Source organism: Cavia porcellus, unplaced genomic scaffold (genome assembly GCF_034190915.1).
Source record: "Cavia porcellus strain 051 isolate PalLab524CR breed Dunkin Hartley unplaced genomic scaffold, mCavPor4.1 scaffold_1, whole genome shotgun sequence".
NCBI lineage: Eukaryota > Metazoa > Chordata > Mammalia > Rodentia > Caviidae > Cavia > Cavia porcellus.
The window spans coordinates 63,728,826-63,735,992 of record NW_026947484.1 but is presented as its reverse complement, the minus strand read 5'-3'; positions in this window follow the sequence as shown (position 1 = coordinate 63,735,992).

Below are 7,167 nucleotides of genomic sequence, written 5' to 3'. Positions count from 1 at the left end.
CAGGGTGTTCTGCATTTGACTCCTGACTCTGCAGTTGCCAGTTGTGTGACACTGGACAATTGATTTGCTCTCTCTGCTCACTCCTTCCAATCCCCCTTTATCCAAGCTGCATTCCCAAAAGAACCTACGAAGATGTACAACATTCATTCAACAAATACCAGAACTTACAAAGTGCCAATGACTGCGTAGGCTGCCAAATAATTGAAAATGAGCAAAACAGACACGATCCTGGCACTTATGGGAAGGAGATGAATATTAATTAGTAGTCACGGGAATGGAGCCACTGATGAGCAGCTGGCACCGCCCATCTCAGTTACCTTAAATTTCTCCTTCCCACCCTATGCCACCCAGAAAATGTCTGTGCAAGATCAGTACCAATGTAGGCATCAAAGCCAATGAAAGACTAAAGCAAGAAAACAACAAACTGGATCCTCAGAGACCCTGCCTACCTGGCCCTGCCCTGCCCGCAGAAGTGTTCCCCTTCTGCTCTTTCCTCTCACTTCTTAACGCCCCCTATCAAGTTATTCCTCCTTTCCAGTTGTTGAGTTCCTTGTAAAGAAAGCACTGTAAGACTAGATTGCCAAGGAATGAATTTTTAAGCCTTTTAAATAGGACATTAGTTCATAGCGAGAATGTTTTGAAATCTGATCAACATGCCATTTCTCAATACATTAAGCAAAGCAAGCAAAATTAGTCTGCTTTATGTCAGGTGCTTAGCACAAATCCCTTAATAATGTGCTTGAGTGCAGAAACCATTAATAAATGCATAATTCCCTAAGACAGGCTTGATTAATTAAGTCATATATGTATCCTCCTAATTAAAAAAAAGAACATCAGGCAGATGAGTGGAATTTCTGACTACAGAATTCAAAGGCTTTTCTGACTGCCTTTTGCCTTTCTCTTCAAGATGAAAGACATGCTGCTGGTTATTGTAGCTGCCAACGAACAGTTACAGCACAGGCACAAAGCACCAGAACTCTGTGTCTTATTAAAAACAATTTGGTATTCATCTGCCAATTTGTAACTCGGCACTCAATCAGGGGCCTGTCTGATTAAGTCAGGCAATTCAAATCCAAGGGGGCAGCTGGTGCTGCTATGCAAATAAACAGATGAGAAAGAAATGGGACCAATGAATCAACAAGCAGATGGTAAAAAGCCAAGGCCTTCAAAGAGCACTTGAATTTCCTTCTCTTTCTGCTCCCATCACCCTACCTCTCATAGAATTTATATTCCAGGGGATTATAGAGATTACAGCCAGTTTAACAATCGATGTAGAACAGTTTCTAACACTGATCCCTTTTGCATTAAGGATTTACAGAGAAAAAGCACTGGTCATAGAACACTCTATGAAATGATCATCTGCTTCAATAATTTTTCTTTTTTCTTAATCAATTAGCAAGTCACATAATAGCATTAAAACATGCGTACAATGTCCATCATTATTTCTGGCCAAGTGTGTCCATGTAGAGCTGAAGCAAGGGACCAGCTCTCCAGCCATGCAGAGGTGGGCAGCAAAGCCACAGGGCCCAAGCCCCATCCATGTCCACGGTGATTGTTACCACATCTCACCATGACCAGGTCACTGGCATGCAGTCTCCGCATCTTTTCCTCTACACCTGGACCAGGTTTTACACGTCTGTCTCTATCTAGACTGGAGTTACTTGGAAAATGCTCAAAGGGCATCTTAAATCTCAGTTCCACTTTTCACAGTCAGGCTGTTTGAAGCTTCAACACACAGGCCCTGTCATCACCGCTATCCATCTGCCAGCGACTTTCTCCTGGCTCACTTTCTTCCTCTTGATGTGCAGAGGACGAACTACATGGTGCCAAATTATTTTGTTCCCATGAGCAATAGAAGGAGAATAGATGATGTTAAAATGTTTAACAATTACAAAATCATGGCAACAGTGTTTCAGATACATGTTTTAACCATAGTGCTGGTTCTGATAATTACTTATTAGAAATTCTGAGAGATTATGATTAGCACTTTGTCAACTGAGAAGAGTTTCGTTAGAAGATGGTTAAAATCGCTGGTTGAGAGAATGCTTCCCTTGTGATAGACAAATATTAAGACAGGACCAAGCCTCGACTTAAAGCAGTGTTGAACTCAAGAATATGATCGTTGGTAGTAATTCACAAATACGCTCTTAAAGGGTTTGCTTGTACCAAATATTTCTGACCCAGGAATGAGGATGAGATTCCTCTCGATTTTCTCATACACAAAGTACTTTTCCAGTGTCATATGTTACTCTCTTAGAATTCTCGATAGCATGGCAAAGGCTCTTTTGACCCAGCTCTACTTCAGATAGTGTTTACTGGTGCTTCCTCGCATCAAGCAAAGCAAGGCCTATGCTCGTGTCCCTTTCTCCGTCACAAGCTGTGCTCTGTGTTTTCACCTGTCTGTATTTTTCTTCCCTTCATCACTCACTGCTTCCACTAGTACATTTTTTTTGACTAACCTTCCAACTTGTGATTCTTTCTTCAGCTGAGTCTATTATATTTAGTACTGAGTCTACTGAACCCATAAATTTCATTTTATACTTGTTTTGGAATTTCCAGGTTTTTATAAATGTCTTCCTACTTTCTGCCATAATTGTCCATTTTCCCCCCATTTTTATACGTAACAAGCATAGTTACTCTAAGAACATGACCTGACAGCTCCAGTATCTGGAACCTCTGTGTGTTTATGCGTATTATTTCTTCTGATATTTTTGCTATGTTTTCTCATCTCTCTAGGTGATTATTTTTCATTGTTCTTTTGTACATTTTCTTTGCAAACTTTGCGTGTACAACGTTTAAAGCAGAGGATGATGGTATCTTTCACCAGAGAAAATGGAAGTTCTGCTTTGCATGTAACTAGCGGAGTGAGCAGCTTGGGTTCATCACATTCTAATTTCAGAACTGGACTTTCTTACAGCTGCAGCCCCAGGAGAGCATGACCTCCCTGTCTCTTTATTCCTAACCCAAAATGCCAAGAGCTTACCAGTCTGCCTCAATGAACCTGGACACTTATTGGTGCTTTTAAAGCACAGAGAGCAGCTCAGCCACTTCTCTTAGAAAGAGCCAGAAGCCCAAAACCCACTCTGAACTTCTCAGTTCTCCCACATTGTAGCCAATTAGTCCTCTTCCCGCCCCACCCCCCACTTCCCTAGAAGCAGATTTTTTAATATTCTGTACAACCTGGAGTTTAATATTCTGTCTAACTTTTCCAATTGCCCTAATTTGAATAAATGGTCCATTAAATTAACTAAACTACTAAATTAAAGAATTGGGTCCTAAAATCTAAGGTTGTAATTTTCCTGAAATTATCCTTTTTTTTTTTTTTTTTTTGGTACCTGAGATCAAACTTACGCCTTGCACTTGCCAAGCAGGCACTTATGCTGCTGAGCTAAATCCCCAGCCCTTGATGGTACCAATCATGTCACAATCATATGATACTACCTGACCAACTTCAGTCAGAAACTGATGATACAGGGTCCTTTATTTTTCCTACAAACCATAGAAAACACAGACATGCTCCCACAACCCACATACAGGACAGCAATTTGTCAAGAGGCAGTGGTGATACCAGTAAAGCCAAGAATTTTGTTTTGCATAAGTTAAAGAGTGCCCAGCCACACGCATGACCATGAATCAATCTAGCTCCCCTGCATACATATGCGTGCTAGGACACACAAAACAAAGTCACCTTCCTGGCCTGCGTCTCCAAAAGTCACCCAGACAACCACACATGCCTCATCCAGTCTATTTCTGGTTTCCTGATGTCCTCACCCTCAAACATTTCCTTTGGGGTCAGTGTCGTCCTCTTGTCTGACAACTCTTTTGGATCCACTTTAACATCACCACCTTTATCACTGCAAAACTTCTGACAGGTTTTCTCTGTCCCAAGTCCATTTCCTTGGATGAGCCTCAGCCACAGATAAAGCTCCATCTGGCCTGCCAAATCCATGACCCCTGCAGCCATATGATATGGTCCTGGGGGAAGGGGTAAACATTTATGCTCACTTTCCAAATCACAGAATTCAAATAATTCCACTTAAAATTGCTGCATGAAACATCTCAGATGTTTCAAGTAGAAACATTTGTCACCACATGCTATTAAAGAGTAACAAAAAAATTTAAAACTATATATAATGCTCTTGGAAAAGGATTTTTGTCAGTTATAAGGACTTCATATCTTGTGAATAAAATTCAACTGATTGTTAAGGATAAAGGGTCAGAAAACACTCCCACACCCAGGACAAACCGGCTATATTGTCCTCAGTAGTGTATAATTTTGATCTTCAGTTATGTAATTAAACTCAAGCTATAGATAAATTACTTCACCTTTTATTCACTTTTCCATAGTTCAGTTTGGAAATAAGGCACTAAAAAGAAAAAAAGAGCAAGTAGTAACAACTGAAATAGGCACCATCCTCCCACCAGCTTCCACGCCACGTTTCTTCTCTCACAGAAACCTGGTTACAGATCTCTAAAAGCAGGAGATTTTAATAAAGCAGCAACAACACAAAAGGCACCTCTGTTACTTGATAGGCACTTGGTCAAATCTGCCATCTTGAATAGGGCAAAGGTTTAAAAAAGTATTTATGTAGAAAGTATTTATTTAGACCACCACGGACTCCAGGAAGATGAAAGACAGCAGCAGCTATCAGCTGGAGGCTTCACGAGAGAGGACGGAATAAATTCCTGAGGCACAGGTTGCCATTTCTGCTTAGATTCTTGTTACAATTCCATTGTATTTTTAGCCCACCAATAACATCTCAGTTGTCTGGTATATCTTCCTATTGACTTCATACTTGATAAAGATGCAGCATTCATATGGATAAATTCCAGGATGGCCCCACTGAGAACTCTTCCTGAAAGTTATGGTAATTCATAACCTCCAGCTAATTTCTACAGCTTCTAAAGAGCAACTGTATCAATAATGTTAATTGCTCTGTCCTGTTGAGTACAAGCACCACAACTCACTTTAAGTATGCCAGGATCATTGGTTAGCCCCACTAAAGTGTTGATTCCATGTGGCAGTCTTAAAGTTCTTCCACTGAATATGATATGTCAACACATCTGGAGCTGCAAAAGGCCCCCATTGTTCCCGAGAACTATATAGAATGTACTCATCTTCCACGCATTTAGCTTCTCTGTGGTGTCTGTGCTGGCTAATTTCATAGAATGGTTTGCAAGTGCCGCTAGAGGTTTGGAGTTAATGATTAAAAAATTTCAGCCTGGATGCATATATTTATACTTCCTAGGATAGGAAGCCTAGAAACGGTTACATGTATTAAGAGAGATTTCCTAACAAGTGCACAAAAAGGACCTTCTTTCTTTTCTTCCTTACAAAATCCAGAAAGATTCACAGCCGATGTGAAAGAGAATGAAATAAAGTGCAGACTAAAATACACCCCACCTAAGACATAATTGTAGGTTAGCATCCGAGGAGCATAAAGAATAGAAGACACGGGCATGTATAAAGGTTTACAGGCAACTGCTTCAACAAAGCAGGGAAACCTTTCAAGACAGTGCTTTACCTAAAGCAACTCCTCTAAGCCTTTTATTCCCCAAAAGACTGGAATCATATACAGAATTTTTTCTGGCTGCAAGTGTAGCACAGAGGCAGAGCAATTGCCTACTATGCCCAGCCCCCCAAGCAGAGAAAAATATTTGCTCCTGCTGCTGAAAGGAATAGCTAATGTTTAAAAAGCGGCTTTAGTCAACTTCAATGCTCCCAAATCCTACGTTGAAGTGTAGAGTTCACTGATTATTAGCATCACACTAATTTATACAATAACATTAAAAAATGGCCAGTGTTACAGAAATACTTACGGAAACTCGGTGTTTCAGCTGTGGACTTGGGACAAGTGCAGAGAGAGAGACAGTGATCTTTTGTTAATTAGAATAAAAACTGACATAAGTCAGGTACACTCTGACATACACTGTCCTAGACTATGTGCCACGTCACAGCACAGCAGACAGCACGGAACCAGGCAAAGGAAGTTGGACCCTGCACCTGATCATAACACAGTCCCTGCCACTAAGAACTTTACAGACTGTCAGCAAACAGCAGTGTGGTATTTTCCAGTGTGTGATGCTGATGTAACCACTCTCAAGTTAACAATGCTCCAAACTCATGCACATTATTTACACTGTGCCACTCTCACTGCAAGTGCTTTGTCTACAGGAAGCCACACATAAGAAGAACTCTGACAAATATTTGCTTAAACAGCCAATACGGTGGTATCAAACATTGCTCTTTGGTACTCGGACCCATTCTCCTCCACCCCCCCTGCCCTGGGCCTGGGCGCCTGCCCCCATGGACAGCAGCAACAGATTTTCATGTCCTTTTACTTCAGTTAGTTCAGTCAACAGGAGCTGACAGTGTGAAGAATGAGAAGGAAGAGGCTCGCGAATGTTTGCTCCACTAGCGCCTTCCCCGCCAGCCTTGGGGCAGGGGCAGCTTAGAGTCTTCATCAGCAGTGAGCATTCCACGCTGGCTGCCAGTGCTTTTCCACAGGGGTGGGCGGACCGGTTTCCCCTCCTGTGTCTCTCCTTCAGGCTTCCACGGCTCTTAGCCGACGGCTGCCTGATGGATGGGTCCCTTGTCCTACTGAAGGGTCCACTAGTGGCCCCTGTGCTCCGAGGTCCCTCTCAGATAAACCTGTGAATGGAGCTCAGCTAAAAACGCCACTCCCTTGCCCAGTGAGAAGTGCTGGCCTCTGGACAACGTCTCAACACCGTCCTGCTCCAGCCTCTCTGTGTGTCGCCGCCTCCCATGGTATCATAGATTGTTGATTCCTGAACCTTGTTCATGTGAAGGGCCTTACAGAGACACAGAAAGGTAAACAATAGATTCATACTTACAGGCCACTCTTTTTCGTTGTAGATAAGTAGCATATAAAGAAAAAGAATGACGACCCTAACGCTGAAAAAACTTGGTCTTCAAGTACCTTAGGAAAAAAGTAATGATGTTCTTTCGACAGACTTTTAGCATCTGCCATATATTGAGTATTGCTTGATTCATATCTATTTGCACTCCTGGCATGAATTTCTATTTTATATGAAAAGGACAAACCTTCTGTAAAAATATTGTGTGTCTCATACAAAATCCAAGTCTACCTCCAGAGGAACTGAAGCAATACACTGACTGAGGGGTGGGGGAAAACAAAACTTTGA